Source organism: Ranitomeya imitator, chromosome 9 (genome assembly GCF_032444005.1).
Source record: "Ranitomeya imitator isolate aRanImi1 chromosome 9, aRanImi1.pri, whole genome shotgun sequence".
NCBI classification, from domain to species: Eukaryota; Metazoa; Chordata; class Amphibia; order Anura; family Dendrobatidae; genus Ranitomeya; species Ranitomeya imitator.
The window spans coordinates 24,759,531-24,780,961 of NC_091290.1; the positions used below are offsets into that span (position 1 = coordinate 24,759,531).

General features: G+C 43.0%; 1 protein-coding gene across 1 annotated transcript in view; it reads right to left on the reverse strand.

Moving 5' to 3' along the window:
• The window catches only part of LOC138648981 (alpha-1,6-mannosyl-glycoprotein 4-beta-N-acetylglucosaminyltransferase-like), a 65,183-nt gene extending 52,382 nt beyond the window's left edge, over window positions 1-12,801 (reverse strand). Inside the window, exon 1 of the mRNA XM_069739002.1 lies at window positions 12,697-12,801. The gene's annotated coding sequence lies outside the window, so the exon portion shown is untranslated. The remainder of the gene's footprint in view (window positions 1-12,696) is intronic.
• Between the last annotated feature and the right edge of the window lie 8,630 nt (window positions 12,802-21,431).

A 21,431-nucleotide genomic window follows, 5' to 3' on the forward strand; every position in this document is an offset into this window, starting at 1 on the left:
ACTTCGTTCACAATTTCATAATTGCAAGAACCTACATCTGTCTTCCAAATATTACCAGGAAGCACAGCTAGCCCAATTAACTCTATACCATGCTTACTTAGATCCCCCACAGTGGCTTTCCTTAGAAGCCACCGAGTGTCACCTAATGACCCTTGACGCGTTATTATGGATCCTCCCAACACAACGCAAACAAATTATGAATCCAATTCTATCACACTCACTTAAAATATGGAATTCCCTAAAATATTTCTCAAGCGTAATCTGCCCCTTCCTGCCTCTCGCCCCACTTTGGGGCAATTCACAGTTTCCCCCAGGAAATGAGTGTCTCTTGAACTTTTGCTTATGGGTAGCTGCAGGGATCACAAAAGTCCACCACTTATTTAATGTTAATGGTATTATTCCATTCCTAGGCCTCCAAGAAAAGCACAAACTCCCTCTTAGAGAAATATTCTGCTATTTACAAGTGAAGAACTTTATTACCACACTTCTGAGAAACTTCACCTCGCCTTATACGTTCGTTCCTTTCGAATAAAGGTTACGTCAGAATCCACACGCCTCAGATACCATCTCACTCCTCTACTCACATATCAATTACACCTCACACAGGTGTAAGTTATCTTATATCTCTCGCTAAGAGTCTGATATCGGTTCTGCCCTTACAGACCCAGAACAGCCTCAGATTTGGTCCTCTTCAACCGGTGAAATTCTAAATACCTTAATGCTAGAGAGAAACCATAAGGTGTTAAAGATGGTTCCTAACCCCAGCAAGAGTGGCCAAGGCAGTGCCTGACTGCTCTCCCAATTGTTTGAGGTTGCGATTCTGACAGGGATAGTCACCATATTTGGTGGATGTGCTCCATGGTGCGCAGATTTTAGACTAGAGTATACAACCTTATTCTCTCAGTCACAAATACTAACCTTAAAAAAAACCCTTGGGAGGCCTTACTTAATAAACATATTCCTAATATCCCTGAACACATCCACATCTCATTCATATTCGTAATGGCCAAGCAAACTAAAGCATTGGCCTGGGAAAAAAAAAAAAATCAGATTTAGATTTATCAGAAGTCAAGAGACTCCTTTCTTGGTGTATGATCAATTAAAAATTATCTACCATACTTATGGATAAAGTCTGTAAATTCGAGAAAATTTGGCTTCCCTGGGCAGAATACGCCAACCCCCTTCACCACACCATCATTTTGTCTACATGCTCCTGACTCCTCAGACTCGTCCTAATTCATCATATTGACTAGACTCTAGTACCCCTCACCTCGGGCTCCTTCCGCCCTCCTTTACCCTCTATTCCTTCCTGCCAGTTATGTTAATCCTTGCCTTTGTACTCCTCCCAACTAAATGTTCGTAATTTGATCACTACATTGTACATGTTTGTTAATTGAATAATTCTCCGATAAAAATCTATTGTTTAAAAAGAAAAAAAAAAAAAAAAAAAAAAAAAAATCGGACCGCTCACTTCTGATTTATAAGCTTGTCTGCATGAGCCCTTACAGAGAGGACTATTTCATGAGTGCCCATTACCTCTTTATTAACTGATTCCTAATGGCAGAAGCTCTCATATTCCATGCATTAAGATATTTACAGGTTCCTTTCTTAGGGTTTTAACTCATGGATCAGTGACTTACCCTGATAAGATTATCCGGGCCTTAGATTTTTAATAATTTACTTATTAGAGAAAAAGGTGACGACAGGGCGTTGGTTGGGCTGCAAATGATCTGTAAATCATTTATTCAGCACCGGCTGTTACATGGTAATAATCCTAATCTGTGCACCCACCTGGCTTGAAGACCACATCTTGTCCTGTGTTGGCCCAGACCCTGCTTCATTATAAAGCCAACTAAGCTTGCATTATAACCCCAAATTATTCAGAAAGACAATGTAATTGGAGGTCATTCTTTCAAAAAAAAATTATAAATAAAATGTATTTATTCAAAAGTGTGCTCTCCGAAGGCACCCTGTAGGGCAGGGGTCCCCAACTCCAGTCTTCAAGGCCCACCAACATGTCATGTTTTCAGGATTTCCTTAGTCTTGCCCAGGTAAAAATTGCATCACCTGTGCAATGCAAAGGAAATCCTGAAAACATGACCTGTTGGTGGGCCTTGAGGACTGGAGTTGGGGACCCCTGCTGTAGAGTAAAGAGAATGGAGGTTGTCATTATTATGTTTAGGAACATGTCTATAGACAAATACTGTATGTAGGATGCATCTCCACTGCAACATTGTTTCTTTTATTTATATTTTTATTAAAAATAACTACCTCTACTGTTTTCTGAACCCTGCCCCTGTAATATAATGTATGTATATATTAACATAGCTAGTACAAACTAGAGGAAATGTACCAACAACATGAGTGTACATAAATACGTACTGTGAACAAAGTCAAAACGCCTGGAATGTAACCTCCATTCTTTACTCCGAATGACTGGTGCAAAATAGAAACTACAATTATATTCCTAAGTGACTATTCTCATTGTAGAACCAAACCAAGCTCCCTAATATAAAACATTTCAACAGCTGGAAGCTCGGGAAGGGGGGGGGGGGAATGTAGTGTATTTAAAAGGAGTCAGTAAAAACTTACTGACTGTTCAAACTAAGTACAGCACCTTGTAGGGGTCGTAGCGCTAATAAAAATCATATTTAGTGTCCAAATTTGTAAGAATTCTTTTTTGTTCATACTTGCTAATGAGGGGCTTATTGCACCCTGGATATGGCCGAACAGTTCACTTTGTCTTGCATCTGTCTCTGCCCCCTACTTTCTTTATTGACAGCTCTGGCTAAACAGAATAGATGTGGAAAAAGCAGGTGGTAAGGAGTGCTGAACTATTTGGCTACGCCCAGGTTGCACTGATTATCTCATTATCATTAAATTAAAGAATGATTTCTGGCAACCATAGCCACAGACTTGAACATTGAAAAATGATTTTGTTTAAGGCTATGTATTTGGTTTGATCAGTCGTTTTGTGCTGACAGACTATGGTTTTAAACATTATGCTTTTTTGCTTTGTGCTTCAGTGAGCTGATAAATGTGATAATACAACTACTTTGAAAATAGATTTAAAAACTTCCTATAGTTTTGTGCGCACAATTCTTACACTTCTGTATGCGTCTTCATGGTTAAAGATGGCATATAAATCCTGTGTAGTCTGCTGCAGTCAGGAAATACAAGGAGATCGAAAGGAAGACCTTTGGGATCAGACTACACAGGATTTGATTGTAGTCACTTTTTTTTGTAGTTTTTTTTAAACTTTTTTGTAGTAGTTTTCTTTTTAAAAGGCAATTCTGTCTATAACCATGCAGCATATATATGATCATACATGGCACATTTGCTGCAAATTTTCCATCCATATTTTCTGAGTGGAAAATTAGCAGTGACGTTGTAGTACCAGCAAAATGGATAAGATTACAACAAATGTCATCCAGATGCAAAAATCTATAGCATGTCAAATTAAATCCGTAGTATATGAATTTACGCTGCAGATTTTATTCTTTGCAATGTTCTGCGTGGAGATGCCAAAATCTACCACCTAAACTACCCCAAGAGCAAGCATTTAATAGCAAACAGTTTTACGGACTGTGGTCCTGATTCATCAAAGCTTTCACACCAGAAATCTGTAGTAAAAGCTTAGAAAGTAGCAAACTCAGAGCTGAACTTAAATTTTGCGACTTCTGGCGTCCCGTGACGAGTGGCAGCATTCAGTACCCCACAATTCTTACTCCACTGTGGTGCGATGCATGCCACTCATCCAGCGCTCATGATTCATACGCCTCTTCATGAAGGAGCGTCTGACTTCAGCATGCTCCCTCATGAAGACTAGCATGAACAATGCCGGCCTTGATGAATCAAGCCAAGTGTATTTATACTTGGATACAATGACTCAGCCCTTTTTTTTTTCATATTCTCAAAATTTCATACAAACTCCTTCAATTTTGCAATTGTCGTTCTTTTGGTTGTCCGAGATATGGTTAATTTACACTTGTGTATAATGGATCTGAATTATTTAATCTATATATATATGAGGCATCGTGATTACTCGCTAATCCCGCCCCCTGCACAGTAGCTCTGCCCCCCACCCCATTACCACACACAATCCCGCCCCCCACCCAGTTACCGCACACAATCCCACCCCCACCACATTACCACACACAATCCACCCCACATCACCACACACAATCCCACCCCCCACACACACAATCCCGCCAACCACATCACCACACATAATCCTACCCACCACATCACCACACATAATCCTGCCCCCACCACATCACCACACATAATCCTGCCATCACCACACATAATCCTGCCCCCACCACATCACCACACATAATCCTGCCCCCCGCCACATCACCACACATAATCCTGCCCCCACCACATCACCACACATAATCCTGCCCCCCGCCACATCACCACACATAATCCTGCCCCCCGCCACATCACCACACATAATCCTGCCCCCCGCCACATCACCACACATAATCCTGCCCCCCGCCACATCACCACACATAATCCTGCCCCCCGCCACATCACCACACATAATCCTGCCCCCCGCCACATCACCACACATAATCCTGCCCCCCGCCACATCACCACACATAATCCTGCCCCCACCACATCACCACACATAATCCTGCCCCCACCACATCACCACACATAATCCTGCCCCCACCACATCACCACACATAATCCTGCCCCCCGCCACATCACCACACATAATCCTGCCCCCACCACATCACCACACATAATCCTGCCCCCCGCCACATCACCACACATAATCCTGCCCCCACCACATCACCACACATAATCCTGCCCCCCGCCACATCACCACACATAATCCTGCCCCCCACCACACATAATCCTGCCCCCCCGCCACATCACCACACATAATCCTGCCCCCCGCCACATCACCACACATAATCCTGCCCCCCGCCACATCACCACACATAATCCTGCCCCCCGCCACATCACCACACATAATCCTGCCCCCACCACATCACCACACATAATCCTGCCCCCACCACATCACCACACATAATCCTGCCCCCCGCCACATCACCACACATAATCCTGCCCCCCACCACACATAATCCTGCCCCCCCGCCACATCACCACACATAATCCTGCCCCCCGCCACATCACCACACATAATCCTGCCCCCACCACATCACCACACATAATCCTGCCCCCACCACATCACCACACATAATCCTGCCCCCACCACATCACCACACATAATCCTGCCCCCCGCCACATCACCACACATAATCCTGCCCCCCACCACACATAATCCTGCCCCCCCGCCACATCACCACACATAATCCTGCCCCCACCACATCACCACACATAATCCTGCGCCCACATCACCACACATAATCCTGCGCCCACATCACCACACATAATCCTGCGCCCACATCACCACACATAATCCTGCGCCCACATCACCACACATAATCCTGCCCCCCACCACATCACCACATAATCCCACCCCCATCACATCACCAAAACGCACATCTTACTGAATCCAGTTTGTTTTTGATTTTACACTGCGAATAAAATGTATTATTAGTATTATTCAGATTTTTAATGATTATTATTGTTATTAACTTCATTTTAAGTTAATTTACCACCTGCGTAAGCGCTATTGAATGTTGTCATTATTTACTTTAGTTTAATCACCAGCAGCGTTAATTAGATAGCAATGAGCGTGCCGAGCGCTAGCTGGCTGGAAACAGCTAGTTTATATATAATTGCCTAAGGGGTACTTCCGTCTTTGTCTGTAATGGAAATCCTGGGTGGCTGGTCGAATCAGCGAGCTTGGGACGGGATTTAAACACCGCTTCACTTTTTACTATTGATGCTGCATCAATAGTAAAAACATACAATGTTAAACGTAATAAAAAAAACACATTACATTCTCACCTTCCGAAGTCCGCTGCCGTCCGCCCCAGCCTTTCCCGATTCTCACGCTCCGGACCCAAGAATGCATTGCGGTAATGAGCCAAGATCATGTGGCGGTCTCATGAGACCGCTACATGATCACGGGTTATTGCTGCAAAGCATTACTGGGAACGGAGCGTCGCAAAGAGCATCGGTAAAGGCCTGGGCTGGATCCGGGAGCCGACTGAAGGTGAGTATATAACTATTTTTTATTTTAACAGTTTTTTTTTTAACAGGGATATGGTGCCCACATTGCTATATACTACGTGGGCTGTGCTATATACTACGTGGCTGTGCTATATACTACGTGGCTGTGCTACGTACTACGTGGGCTGTGCTACGTACTACGTGGGCTGTGCTGCGTACTACGTGGGCTGTGCTACGTACTACGTGGCTGTGCTACGTACTACACGTGGCTGTGCTACGTACTACACGTGGCTGTGCTACATACTACGTGGCTGTGCTACATACTACGTGGCTGTGCTACATACTACGTGGCTGTGCTACATACTACGTGGCTGTGCTACATACTACGTGGCTGTGCTACATACTACGTGGCTGTGCTACATACTACGTGGCTGTGCTACATACTACGTGGCTGTGCTACATACTACGTGGCTGTGCTACATACTACGTGGCTGTGCTACATACTACGTGGCTGTGCTACATACTACGTGGCTGTGCTACATACTACGTGGCTGTGCTACATACTACGTGGCTGTGCTATATACTACGTGGCTGTGCATTCTAGAATACCCGATGCGTTAGAATCGGGCCACCATCTAGTTATTTATAAAAGTTGTTATTATGTGTAGATGGTTTTAGTCGAATCTGCTTTTTATACGCAAGTTTTTTTTCCCAGCGCATAGCATGATTCAGGGTGTTTTTAGCCCAAGTGAATGGGTTGGAAATAAAAATGCAAGTTCTGTTTTTGCATTAGTTCACAAATGCAAATTTGGTTTGTATTCTGTATTTCTGAAACATTACAAAAACGGCAAAAGAAAGTTAATCCTTTGACATAAAAATTGAACAATTAAAAGTGAGAGACTGATAATGGAAACAGAAAAAAAACCCGAACATATTCATAGTTTTGCATCTGTGGTTGCCCTACATTATCAGACACAGGTCTGAATGAGCCCCCCTTTTTGGCTGGTGGCAACTCTTATTACATTTTACATGCGGTGATTTATATGTGCCCCTGTGATGTAAACTTTCTTCAAAGTATTTTATAGGACACATGCACATACTTTGCATACACTCTGCATACAGACACATTAATTTCTATGTCATTTGCAGGTTGCAAACTGAGACAATGAGGATACGACTGCAAAAGCACTTTACAGTTATGTAACATCCTGCAGTTTGTTATATCACTAGGTGAACACAAGCAGTGATTGTCAAGTGAAAGAAAACATTGTGGCATCATTTCAGGAGGCTGTGTAATTAAAGAAAGTGTGTCCAAAGAAATTAACACGTTGCAGATTTTAAATTTGTAGCAAAGAAAAAAACCCACGATAGGCGTGAGATTTATGTAAATCCCATACACTTTGCTCATACCGTAATGCACAACACACATATACCGTATATTACACGCACTGTATTAGAAGCACAGACAGCCATATGCAGAAAGGGTATAGAGGACATACAAGTCTCTCTCCTCTTCGTTAGTTCTTCACACTCTCTTTAAGGTGAAGGACCTTTAGGGTACCGTCACACAGTGGCATTTTGATCGCTACGACGGCACGATCCGTGACGCTCCAGCGTCGTAGACTGCTGTCACACTTTGCAATGTACGACGCTGGAGCGATAATTTCATGACGTATGTGCGATGTAGAAGTCGTTGGTTACTATGCGCACATCGTATACAATATCGTGCACACCTTTGTTACACCATGCGATCATGCCGCCACAGCGGGACACTAGACGACGAAAGAAAGTTTTAAACGATCTGCTACGACGTACGATTCTCAGCGGGGTCCCTGATCGCAGGAGCGTGTCAGACACTGCGAGATCGTAACTATATCGCTGGAACGTCACGGATCGTGCCGTTGTAGCGATCAAAATGCCACTGTGTGACGGTACCCTTAGTTATGTGACCATATGTCAGAGGTCCTATTACTCTTCTAACCTTGGAAACTGCACTAATAATGTAGGACCAGCATTATCAGTGCAGTTTATTTTTTTAGCAGTAGGTAGATGCACGCTGACAAAGCCACTAAACCTGCCGCTGTATAAGGTCTTGTTGGGGGCATTTTTGGAGATGGGAAATCTAGATAATGGCCCAGATGCTAATGCATAGCCCTACACATTCTCCGGCTGTGTGCACAGTGGTTAATATAAACACACTATTGTAGTCATTTAGATTTTATTCCAAGCAAGTTTCAACTGCAGAGATTGAGTCCCCCATTCTCACTGGCTCTTGTGATAAGCCCTATCTGCTTTTGTGAATTGTTTCAGAAGTTCCCATAACAATGGCATGTAGATGTAAGAGTACAAGAGAACACTTGTGCAATAGTTATCAGTGTACAACTGTCGTCACCTGTCATATCAGCAGGAAATACAGGTATGGCAAGGGTCATATTGGGCAACAGGCCCTAATTGTTTTTCTTAAGAAATGAAATCTTGCAATTTTCACACTGGTCACTGAAGTTATTCTAAACTCATAATTCCTTTTCTTTCATATCGTTAAAGGTACCTTCACACATAACGATATTGTTAACGATATCGTTGCTATTTGTGACGTAGCAACGATATCGTTAATGAAATCGTTATGTGTGACAGCGACCAACGATCAGGCCCCTGCTGGGAGATCGTTGGTCGCTGAATAAAGTCCAGAACTTTATTTCGTCACTGGACTCCCTGCTGACATCGCTGGATCGGCGTGTGTGACACTGATCCAGCGATGTCTTCACTGGTAACCAGGGTAAACATCGGGTAACTAAGCGCAGGGCCGTGCTTAGTAACCCGATGTTTACCCTGGTTACCATGCTAAAAGTAAAAAAAAACAAACACTAGATACTTACCTACCGCTGTCTGTCCTCCAGCGCTGCGCTCTGCACTCCTCCTGTACTGGCTGTGAGCCGGAAAGCAGAGCGGTGACGTCACCGCTCTGCTTTCCGGCTCCCAGACAGTACAGGAGGAGAGCAGAGAAGCAGAGCGCAGCGCTGGAGGACAGACAGCGGTAGGTAAGTATCTAGTGTTTGTTTTTTTTTACTTTTAGCATGGTAACCAGGGTAAACATCGGGTTACTAAGCGCGGCCCTGCGCTTAGTTACCCGATGTTTACCCTGGTTACCGGCATCGTTGGTCGCTGGAGAGCGGTCTGTGTGACAGCTCTCCAGCGACCAAACAGCGACGCTGCAGCGATTCGGATCGTTGTCGGTATCGCTGCAGCGTCGCTAAATGTGAAGGGGCCTTTACCCTATCAAAACCTTAGGCAAAACCGAAATTATCATCTTGCCTACAGGAGCGCACAGCTCCTGTGTTTTTAGGCTTCCTGTTTCAATGTTGACTTTAAAATTAACAATATTTTGTGATATGGACCAATGTAGAACTGCTGGCTTCTCAGAAGTCTAGGTTATTTTGATTATTTAATGCCCCTTTGGTATATAGGTTTTTTTTTTAAAGGGAACCTGTCAGCAGGTGTTTGCTACCTAATCTGAGAGCAGCATGATGTAGGCAGAGAGAGTTTACTGAGTGCAGCAATTCTGACACCGGGTTTTTAGCTTTAGCAATGTAACAAAGCTGAGAAACCTTCCCCTGCGCACACCAGGCTCTGTTTGTACATTGTCTATAGACAGTCAGCTGCTTATCACAGGAGGGGGTGGAGTCGGACAAGTGCCAGCTAATCACAGCAAGGATGATCACCAGGAGATAAAACCTTCAGTGTCAGTAAACATCACACAGCTTGATATGCCACACATCCTTGAATTCTGTGTTTAACCCCTACCTCATGCGGTCCTCAAATTACATAGCAAAAACCTCCTAACAGATTCTCTTTAAGTTATGCACTGTACGTGTACTTGTATATTTGTTTTTTATTTCCTAGAGAATTTTGAAACATCTTATGCCATGGAAAATCCCTAATATCCTCCTTTCCCCCATTGTATTGTTTCTTTTGGTCTTCTGACCAGTCTGGCATAGTTGTCCCTGGCAAATATGGGTCCTCTAGAATATATTTACATATTAATATTTTTTACTTTATGTATAAATACCATCTTTCATCCATATGTGACATATATTACCTTATTTTCACCTATATTTATTCCCCTTTCACTGGTACATCTATCTGTAGGACACTAGGTATTAATGATGGGATCATAGTAACCAGCACACCATCGGTCATGAATGTCTGTTTAAATGGGGCACACAATGTGCTTCCCTTATAAATTCCAGAAAAGGAGCAATTGCCTCGTGATCGCACTGGCAGAGATTTCACCTACATTTATTCTGAACTTTATACCCCCAGACGATGGCTTTAGTTCATGTCGAAAGAGCTTTTGGAGGGAGTTGTGGCTCATAGTGATATTTATGTATCAATATGCCCAATACCTTTGATGAGTGGGTTCACATCCCTTACTTACCTGGTACTCGTGGCACTATTTATATTTTTTTTATTATTAGATGATGATTTCAATAGGGCGATTTTATATTAGAAGGCTCCATATGGCGATACCTCCCCCCACTTTTTTTTTACTACATAGAGAAAAGCTCGTCACTTTTTCCGCATCTTAAAAATGGCAGTGTTAATTAGCAACAGTTGAGAGAGCATGCACAAAAGTTTCATGCTAATGATGAGGTTCTGCCTCAAAACAACATAGCGCTACTGAACAAAACTTAAAACAAAAAACATTGAGCCAGAGCATATGTTGATCTAAGTCTAATATGTGGGTGCACATTCACACTGGGGCCATTTAACAAAAAGTACATAAGATAAAATCAAAATGAGCAAATGTTAAGTATATGTTCTTTACGTGTACTATTACCCTGTAGTAAGTGAATAAATAGTAATAGTACACGTAAATAACATAGGGTGTAAAAACATCCCACAACAAGGTGTACCCAATCAGGACGGGACCTAACTGTTGTAGTTCAAATCACTATGTGTCAGCAGATGTAGAAATAGATAAGGGCAGAGTCGGACCTGGGTCCCAACTGTTCAGGTCCGACTCTGCCCTCACCTATTTTTATGTCTGCGGACACATAGTGAGGTGAACTACAAAAGTCAGGTACCATCCCGATTGGGTACACCTAGTCACGGTGGGATGGCTTTTAATCTTTTTTAACCAAAACAATGTTAAGTACCGTATATTAGGCCCCCTACACATGTCCGTGTGGCATCCATTTTTTTTCAATCATGCCACATATACCCATTAGACCCTATGCTGCTATGCACATGTTTGGGTCTTTACAAGTACTGTGTGTCCGTGTAAACCACATGGAGACATGTCCATTACTGGGAGCACAGATGACAAGGGTCAATACATGTCTATGGGTCCGGGTAAAACATGCACAGTACGTGGATGGCATCTATGTGCTGTACATGTTTAACATTGCAAAGTATAGCAGAAGTTTTGCCTTTTTTTATTTTAAGCTATACTGGAAAAACACTGACACCAGTATGGTTTCTTCCGCTACCAGTTTTATATGGACGTGTGATGGCGACCATATTTACATGTACTATTACTATTTATTCACTTACTGCAGGGTATTTGCTCATTTTGTTCTTATCCTGGGTTCGGTTTGAACAAAGACTTTATAGTGCAGATGTGTTATTTGACTTCTATGGTTACTTTGATTAGTGTCTTGTCCGATCATGCAATGTACACGCGCACCAGCGCATGGAGGACGCCGAGACTGGTGATTAATTATGGTATATAAGGATGGATTTTATATGGGGCGAGTCCTATAATCATGATTTTAATATATGCGTACAAGTTATATTTATCTAATTTGTATAATTATACACTTTATTCTTTGTTCTTGTTAATGGTCGTGACAGCGATCTGGTGATTAGAGACCTAGAGAACTGATGCTCCGAAGCCTCCATACTAGGTGGCACCTCCGAAGTGTAGCGACCGACGTAAAAACACAATATGGCGGTCAGTCTTTAAAAGGGATTAATGACCATGAAACCTGAATGACCTTTCTCCTGTTGATAAGATAAAATAGAATCCTTTTTATGATGCCTGTCATGACACTTTACCAAGAAATCATATAACAATATTGCGCGACTTGCTTCACATTAATTTTTAATGTTTTTTTTTTTTTTCAGTGAACATGGCTTTTATGCACTTTTTGTTGGATGCGGTTTCAGTTCTCGCTCATAAAAGCCATCAGTGTGCAGAAGAACAAACGATCAGCTCGTACATTAATCAGTCATTAGATTAGACTTAACAGAAGATTCACTTGCCCATGCATCAAACCAGTTAATCCTAAATTTCCGACACGCCCTGTAGTAATATTACAAGGTGCGGTGCACACAGACACAGAAAAGACATATTAGGGAAATGCTATTCATACGGTCAACAGCAGTCAAAGCTAAATTATAGAATAGTCAAGCTAGCCAGGTTCATTCCTAAAACTGTGGAAAGTTCTGTATTCCTATAAGTCATTAACCAACGCTACATATTACATGAAACGTTAAGTATTTGCCTTTCACACAGTTATTGACACGAGGGTCACTGGTATCGGATCAATGAATACAAACATGTTTTTCTATTCCCTGTAGGGTCTGTGACAATGTACTTACCATCCAGCAGCAGACACAGGTAACGCTGCGAGCATCAGGCTGCATGTGAGACTCATTGACCTGTAGAGAGTGGATGTGTGTGACTTGTCGGCAGGACACTCCCTACATAATAATTTGCCTAACTGAAGACTGCTGTGTGTACACCGTATGCAAGGAAACACTGGCGCAGGAAGTGCTGGCAGCGTATGTTCTTGTACTCCAATATTTTACCTAAAATTTTATATTAGATGTAATTGAGCATTTGGAGCAATATAACATTTTAATTTACCAAACCTTTCAAGATCTCTGCTCGCAGTGATTGTCTACAACATTTACAGGTTAAAAACCTATCCTGACCTAATACTTACTGTGTTCAGTCCAGAGAGCAAAATGCTTCTTTGTTGGAACTTTCATAACCAGGGGTGGATTAAGAGTAGCCAGGGCCCGGGGCAGTTTAGAAGGCATGGGTCCGCCAAGTACCTGATGTATCACGTGACATGTCACATGAACCCCCCCACCCGATAGATCATGTGACTAAGGCTACTTTCACACTAGCGTCGTACGACGCACGTCGCAATGCGACATTGCGACGTACCGACGCATACTGTGAATGTGCCGCACAACGGGGGCAGCGGATGCAGTTTTTCAACGCATCTGCTGCCCTATTCTGAGCTGCGGGGAGGAGGGGGCGGAGTTCTGGCCACGCATGTGCGGTCGGAAATGGTGGACACAACGCACCAAAAAACGTTACATGCAACTTTTTTTGGTGCTGACGGTACGCCACAACACGACGCAACCGTCGCACGACGGTTGCAACGTGTGGCAAAGCATCGCAATGCGTCACTAATGTTAGTCTATGGAGAAAAAACGCATCCTGCAAGCAATTTTGCAGGATGCGTTTTTTTCACAAAAACAACGCATTGCGACGTGCGTCGTACGACGCTAGTGTGAAAGTAGCCTAACACACAGATGCTCTGGGGTACGTCCTTACACGGAAAACGACAGTAATAACGGCACATTTTTCCCTTATGAACAGCACTATATAACATAGCGCAGGGGTGGGAGATTAATTTTCCCAAGGGGCCACATGACAGACCGTGACTATTGTAAGTATTCTGTCATCCCGCTATATGCAGTGTGACCCACCACATAGCCCCCTCAATCATCAACCAAATCGATCAACCTGTGAGGCTCTTATACATGTAAACCATAACATAAAAACAGTGCACAGAAAAACAGTGATATAAAAAAAGAGCAGAAATGAGGGGAGATAGGGACTGGTTTTGTCCTTCACATTTCCCTTCCTGACAGCGGAGGTTTGCACCCCAAGTTGAAATGGTCGGGCACACCCACTCCTCATCGACTGCTCCCATATAACCCTGACACTACACACCAGGGCAAGTGGGAAGACCAAGGTTAAGTGCCAGATTTGGAGCATCTTATGGATGCGCCATTTCTGGGATGGCTGAGAGCTGATGTTTTGTCTCGGAGGGGCCCCTTCCTAGGCTATTAATATCATCCCGCAGCTGTCTGCCTAACCTTCGCTGGTTATTAATTATAGGAGGACCCTACATCATTTTTTTGGGGATCCCCAATTTTAATAACCAGTAAAGGCTTACTATACAACTGTGAGGTGATATTAATAGCCTAGTAATCTCCATGGGTATTACCCCTTTTCCAGGCTAGAAATATCTGCCCCCAGTTAGTAAAAGTTTAGGGGGTCACACACCATTTTTTTTTCAGAACATAATTTTAGTAATAAAATACAGCTACACATGCACTGTACTAATTATACATGTGACTGACCTCTTTATAAATATCTATTCTATTTATCCTATTTTGTCGGGTCATGATTTTACTGCATGCAGCAGATGAAATGTCAGGTGTTCAAGGACATGGGTGTGTAAAAATCAGACTGCACTCGCATGGTCCATGTGCCGTTCATTTTTTCTTTAATCACATTCATTGGCTTGCCTTGGCGAGTCTCGTCCGATATACATAGACATGCTGCGTTTTTTATCAGTCCGATTTCGGCTTAGAAAAAAATAGCAGATGAGCAGAGAATCATTGGACAAAGTGCAATATGATTTTTTTTTATCGGATTGCACTCATCTGTTTTCCCCACAGATGAGTATGAGCCCTTAGTGGAACTATTCATTCCCCCCCAAGAGTTCTTATGCTGTCAGTCTTGAAAATGCACAGCACAGGGACGAGAAATATTGTTGAGTGTGCTCCTAAGGCCGGGTCACACCTGCGAGTGTGATGCGAGAAACTCGCGCATCAATACCCGGCGCTGCCACCGGCGCTCAGGACCAGAGTGTGCGGCTGCATGTATTTCAATGTATAACTACGGCCTTTACCTCTGCTTGGATGAACTGGAAGCAATCTCCTCAGCTCACCACTTTCATGCTTTATATAACTTACCGAATTCAGACTTCTTGATGGACGCGGTATGTTCACTTTGGCTGCACCATACAATACCTTCACTTGCATCTGAACAAGCGTTGTTTTCAGCCACGATGCAAGGAAACACATTAGCAATATTTCAGAATCAACATATTTTACAGTGTTTCTCCTTTAGTTCTTTCTTTCCTGCGTTTATATTTGTTTTTTTTTGGTGAAGATTTATTTTTGACCCATTTATTAAATGATGTCGCTGACAGATAGGGGGACTGCAGAATCACATTTTCCCAAAATTTCAAATCCACAAAGGTTTGTTTTTCAAGCTACATTCCCACAATTAGCTTTTGGTGAGTTTTTAACGCTGCAGAATTTCTCCAGCTATTTAAATTACATTACTTGCGTTTTTTATCATGTATTTTTATAGCATTTTTGACACAGCGGTTTTTGTTGCTTTTTGGCATGTCATGCTTTAAATGAAGCTGCTTTGTTTTTGATACTTCCTGGTATTTGGCTTTGATAAAATTTTATTGACATACTTAGGTGCGGATTATGTGTATTTTTGATGGGTTTCCACCATGGAAATGCATGTGCATTATTTACCTATGGAATTTCTGCACCTAATCCAAGTCTATGGGTAAATTCCACACGGAAAACTCAACGTAGAGAAATTAACATGGCCTAAGGCCATGTGCACACGCTGCGGATTACTCTGCGGATTTTTCCGGACTGATTTTGGTAAATCCACAGGTAACCCGCACTGCGGATTTCCCACGATTTTTTTGCGAATTCCCCATGCGGCTTTACTCCTGCAGATACCTATTATGGAGCAGGTGTAAACTGCTGCTGAATCCGCACAAAGAATTGACATGCTGCGGAAAAAACAATGCTGCGTTTACGCACAGTTTTTTCCGCAGTATGTGCACTGCGGATTTTGTTTTCCATAGGTTTACATGGTACTGTAAACGCATGGAAATTTTGTAAATCCACTGCGGATCCGCAGCAAAATCCGCAACGTGTGCACATAGCCTAAGACTCTGCATTTCTTCTGCAGTAAAAATATGCAGCGTCAAAAATGCAATAAAAGCTCATTGTGGGAACACAGCCTTACTAGTGTAGTAATGTTGGATACAGGTCATGTCACACTCCAATCTTGAGGGAGATAAGTAGTCAGAGCACATATACTTATGCAGCATGGCCTGGTCGAGCATGGAAAGGTGAGGAAGGTTGGGAGGGAACATGCATGTCGAGTGGTGCGCCATTATCTTTTCCACGAGCATCAACAAATTGACCAACTGTGCACAGGGTTAAAATACCAAAAATTGGCAAATTTGTCAATTAAGGTATTTTGAAAAGTAGGCTAATAAACGAGTTGATGCATTTTTAAAGCTCCATTAACTTTCCTTGGCAGAGTCGCATGTGGCAGAAAAAAGAGGCTTTGGGCGCAAACACCGTATTTCAAGAGATGTTAACACAATGATGAATGTGCCTCAATCTAAATTGCTTTGAGATCTCAGCAGGGCTAGTTAATTAATGAACTGCTTGTCACTGGAAATGATCAGAAAATGAAGCGTGCACCTACTGCCATAGGTGAAGCAGTTTGTTTCAAATACTAACTTTCGTTACTCGCGCTACCCGGGTCCAGCACTGAATCTTCACCGCTGCTCCTGGTATCTGCTGCGCTATTGTCAGGCCAGCAGCCCCACAGCCAATAATGGAGCGCGGTGGTTCCGAGAGGCTCGTGGTGTCAACTCGGGCCGAGCGGCTGACCTCCGTTATTGGCTTCAGTGCTGTCTACAGGACAATAACAGATACCGGGAGCAGTGGAAGAGACAGTGCTGGGTCTGTGAATGCTGAGTAAGGGCTTATGCAGATGTCCCTACAACAGGGTCAGAGCATGGACTGGCCCCAGGTCTCCTGACCCAAGTGTGCCATCCTCCTAGAATACGAAGTTGTCACGCTTAGTTCATGTATTGCTGTCCGTGCTCAGACTATGCCGCCAAGACTCCTGCGTTAGCCCTAAAGCAAAGTTGCAGGGTTTTTTTTTCTAAACAAACCTCAGCTGGGGGAGTGGAGTTTTTGAAGCTGGGACCCTCAACAATCCTGAGAAGGGGGCTGTGTAGCATCCTGCTCCCCTCCACTCAAATTTCAGTCTATGGGACTGTCAGAAATGGAGGAGTGCAACAAGTTACGCTATCACACGAAAACATTTAGGAAACATTTACACAAGCCAATTTCAGACCACTAAACGAACACTAATCGACTGTATTCAACTTGTTCAGCGTTTACCGGCCTTTTTACATAGGTCAATGAAATTGATGAGCACAGAATTGATGACGCGATTTTTCTGTCCCTATAGAACATCATGTCATCCTCAGCTCCTCATGTAATTCATATTTTCGTCAGTAAATGTCTCCAAAACTCAACATACAAGAATACCAGAGGTCCTGCTATGAACTGCTTGAGGTTTTGGATCTGCCGTCCAACAGGTATATTCCATATTGGGTATTAGTGGCTGTTATTGTCAACTTCTTTTATTGCAATAGTTTTTTACAAAATGATGCAATTTTCTCCAGCAATTTAACATTCCAAGACATGCAGTAACGAGCACTTGGCTGATCAGATGCACAGGATGTGTCTTACGTCTAACTTTCTAGACTTGGAAGAGATTGGAAACTAAGACCATTTATGGTAACAGATATTGTGATATCCTTGGAGTGTTGAGAACAGTTTCTTGTTTATTTAAGATTGGCATTTATCCTGCAGAAAGAACTATACATGGAGCAGGAACTTGCCATCTATGCCTACGCTTCATTCATAAGGGTCTGATTTTGTAGAATTACCTTATAGTTTCTCACATGTAGTATGTGGAAATGATGGAGACCTGATAATATTGACATTTTTTATGTACAGTTGAAACCAGAAGTTTACCTATACTATATAAAAGACACATCTGCATATTTTCTCAATATCTGACATGAAATCAGAATAAACCTTTCCCATTTTAGATCAATTAGGATTACCATAATTATTAATATTTGCCAAATGCCAGAATAATGAGAGATTTCATTAGTATTTGGTACCATTGCCCTTACACTGAATGACTTGGGTCAAACGTTTGCGATATCTTTCCACAAGCTTCTCACAATAGTTGGTTGGAAGATTGTGAGCAGTAGGAAGGAGTAATGGCTGATCTAGTTTAATTTTTAGGCCGGTGCCCCACTTGCAACTACAATGCGAGAAACTCGCACATCAATACCCGGCACTGCCGCCGGCGGTTCGGGCCGGAGCGTTCAGCTGCATAGAAATACATGCAGCCGAACTCCGGTCCTAAGTGCCGCCGGCAGTGCCGGGTATTGAGGTGCGAGACTCGCGCGAGTTTCTCGGATTGCACTCGCAAGTGGGACACCAGCCTTATAGTCAGTATCTGTATATGGACATATATGCTATGAATTAGGTTGGAAGCAGTGTTGGGGGAACTGGTAAATGAAGGCACGAAGTGATAAGACTTGAATCACTTAATGAAATGTGATTGGATTTTCTAAAAAGATGTATCTAGGGTTTATATAAAATGAGGACATTTGGGACTTCTTAGCGCGGTCCCATTAACGCAATGGGAACCTAGCCTAACGGACAGCGTTGCACGGCGAAATTAACGCCGTGCAATGCATCCGTTAGCGCGCCCATTAACAGCAATGGGGACGCGCATCACTAGCGCGTGCCATTTTCGGTACGCGCTAGCGATGTGCCGGTGTTTTGTGGCGCGCCGCGGATGCTGCTTGCAGCATCCGAGGCGCGCCCACGGTCCGTTCCCCGCTCTCGCAGATCGGAGATCTGCGAGAGCAAGGACGTTTAGCGCGACCCCTTTAAAACACATTGCGTTAGCGCAATCCGCTAGCGCTAGGCGCTAAACGGATTGCACTAACGCAATCTGAACCTAGCCTTAGGGGAACATGTCTAGTTCAAGAAATGTCTTGGAGATAGGAGATCCAGATAAGCAAAGAAGATAGTTTGGAAAACAGAGAGCACAGATAGGTTGGTAGACAAATGAGGCATGAGATGTAAATGGGGGGAGAGCTATGTGGATGGATGTGAAAAATGTACATTTTATTCCATGATGTATGGGCAACCACTATGGTGACTGGACCAAAATAAGGGTCTGGTTCCTGCACTTTTTATAGTTTGGAAAGCGGAACATTGAGATCCATAACAGCAAAATGATGTGTAGTGCAGGAATGATGGATTGTACCACTGGTGATACCAGCTCCTATCATAACAACACAAATTTGTGGTGCAGGCACACACCTGTTGCAACCTTGCGGGTGTGAACCTCTTTTTTAAGCATTGGTAGGCCCCCAAAATGACACAACAGGTGCGTGGGCACGCTCATTCCCGATCCACGATGTCTCAATGAAAGGCTGGTTGCATCTACAGCTGAGGCAGCTTACTCCCCAACTTTATTTCTGGTGATACCAGCTCTGAAGGCTATTCCATACAGCAACTATTTGCTTTCTATCCATGCAATTATCCAAAGTGTTTGTTTTCCCTGTTTTTATACTATCTTGTTGGAGTCTAAAGTTAAACATGACCTTTGTAAAAGTTTGGCACTAGTGATGAGCGAATATACTCGTTACTTGAGATTTCCCGAGCACGCTCGGGTGTCCTCCGAGTATTTTTTTTTAGTGCTCAGAATTTGTTTTTATTGCCGCAGCTGAATGATTTACAGATGTAAATGGTTGCTAGGGAATCCCCACATGTACTTATGCTGGCTAACAACAGATGTAAATCATTCAGCTGCGGCAATAAAAACTAAAACTCCGAGCACTACAAAATACTCGGAGGACACCCGAGGGTGCTCGGGAAATCTCGAGTAACGAGTATATTCGCTCATCACTATTGGGCACCAAGCATGTTTAGTACCCCCTTTTGAAAGTTTCACGGCTTTTAAACGCAGTTTGGAGCCAGACAGGTGTCTTTCAAATCTTGAAGGATTTTCATCCATTCTTCCTTGGAAAATTCTTCCAGTTCTGTGAAATTACTGGGTCGTCTTGCATCCTCTGCTATTTTGAGTTCTAGCCACAGATTTTTAATGATGTTCAGATCAGGAGACTGTGAGGGCCATTGTAAAACCTTCAGCTTGTACCTTTTGAGGTAGTCTATTGTGGGTTTGACGTGTGTTTAGGATAATTATCCATTTGTAGAAGCCATCCTCTTTTCACCTTCAGCTTTTTTTTTTTATAGATGGTGTTCTCTCAAGAATTTGTTGAAATTTCAATAAATCCGTTCTTCTCTCTACCCATGAAATGTTTCCGGTGCCATTCGCTGCAACACAACCCCAAAGCATGATTGATCGACCCCTATGCTTAATGGTTGTCGGTATGTTCTTTTCCTGAAATTCTGTACCCTCTTTTTCTCCACACATACCTTTGATCATTGTAGCCAGAGGTCTATTTTAACCCCTTTCTGACATTGGGCGTAATAAGATGCCAATGTCAGACACCCTCCTTTTGATATGGGCTCCGGCGGTGAGCCCACTTCTTTTCCAGCACGTCAGCTGTTTTGAACAGCTGACTAGTTAATAGCGGCGGGTGAATCGCGATTCCACCTGCCGCTATTGCGGGCTCATGTCAGCTGTTCAAAACAGCTGATATGTCCCGGCGTTGATGTGGGCTTACCCCCGCAGCCCGCATCAAAGTTGGGGTACCGACCTCCGCTGTAATAGTACGGCAGAGGTCGGAAAGGGGTCAAAAATGTCAGCTCGGCGCGCAAAAAATAAGCCCTCACCCCAACCCAAGTTCACGAAAAATGGTGACACAAAGAATATTGGAAAACTGAGTGTTTGTTAAAAAAACAAAACAAAAAAAAAACTGGAATTTTTTTTCACCACTTAGATAAAAAAGAACCTATATATGTTTGGTGTCTATGATTCGTAATGACCTGGAGAATCATAATTGCAGGTCAGTTTTAGGATTTAGTGAACATAGTAAAAAAAACAAAACAAAAAACAATTGTGGAATTAACACTTTTTTTTTGAAATTTCACAGCACTTGGATTTTTTTCTCGCTTTCCAGTACGCGATTGGTTTTAACATATCGTGTCGTTCAGAAGTAAAACTCGTCCCGCAAATAAACAAGCCCTCACTTGGACATATTGACCAAAAAATAAAAAAAATTATGGCTCTGGGAAGAAGGGGAGCAAAAAACAAAAATACCTCTGGTCACAAAGGGGTTAACCTCATCGGTCCACAGGGCTCGTTTCCAAAATACATCAGGCTTGTTTAGATGTTCTTTTGCATACCTCTGACGCTGAATTTTATGGTGAGGACCCAGGTGACGTTTTCTTCAGATGACTCTTCC